General features: G+C 49.3%; 1 non-coding gene across 1 annotated transcript; it reads right to left on the bottom strand.

The window, feature by feature from the left end:
* Positions 1 to 275: 275 nt before the first annotated feature.
* On the bottom strand, positions 276 to 350 carry Trnas-cga. The gene has a single exon. It is a non-coding gene; the product is annotated as a tRNA-Ser (tRNA).
* Between the last annotated feature and the right edge of the window lie 399 nt (positions 351 to 749).

Here is a 749-nt window from a genome sequence, read left to right as displayed (position 1 = left end):
TCTAGTCTCTTTTGTAAGGAAATCCAGCGTAACATACAGTGAAGAGCCAAAGAAACTGGTACACCTGCCTAATATCGTGCAGAGTCCCCGCTGCACGACGTGACATGGACTCGACTAATGTCTGAAGTAGTGCTGGAGCAAATTGAACCGTGAGTCCTTCAGGGCTATCCATAAATCCGTGAGACTACAAAAGGGTCGAGATGTCTTCTGAACAACACGTTACAAGGCATCACAGACATCGTCAATAATGAAACTTCCTGGCAGATTAAATCTGTGTGCCCGACCGAGACTCGAACTCGGGACCTTTGCCTTTCGTGGGCAAATGCTCTACCAACTGAGCTACCGAAGCACGACTCACGCCCGGTACTCACAGCTTTACTTCTGTCAGTATCTCGTCTCCTACCTTCCAAACCTTACAGAAGCTCTCCTGCGAACCTTGCAGAACTAGCACTCCTGAAAGAAACGATATAGCGGAGACATGGCTTAGCCACAGCCTGGGGGATGTTTCCAGAATGAGATTTTCACTCTGCAGCGGAGTGTGCGCTGATATGAAACTTCCTGGCAGATTAAAACTGTGTGCCCGACCGAGACTCGAACTCAGTTGGTAGACCGTTGCCCGCGAAAGGCACAGGTCCCGAGTTCGAGTCTCGGTCGGGCACACAGTTTTAATCTGCCAGGAAGTTTCATATCAGCGCACACTCCGCTGCAGAGTGAAAATCTCATTCTGGATCGTCAATAATGTTCATGTC

Source organism: Schistocerca piceifrons, chromosome 9 (assembly GCF_021461385.2).
Source record: "Schistocerca piceifrons isolate TAMUIC-IGC-003096 chromosome 9, iqSchPice1.1, whole genome shotgun sequence".
Lineage (NCBI taxonomy): Eukaryota > Metazoa > Arthropoda > Insecta > Orthoptera > Acrididae > Schistocerca > Schistocerca piceifrons.
The sequence above is the reverse complement of the archived record's forward strand: the minus strand, read 5'-3'. Positions and strand labels throughout refer to the sequence as shown.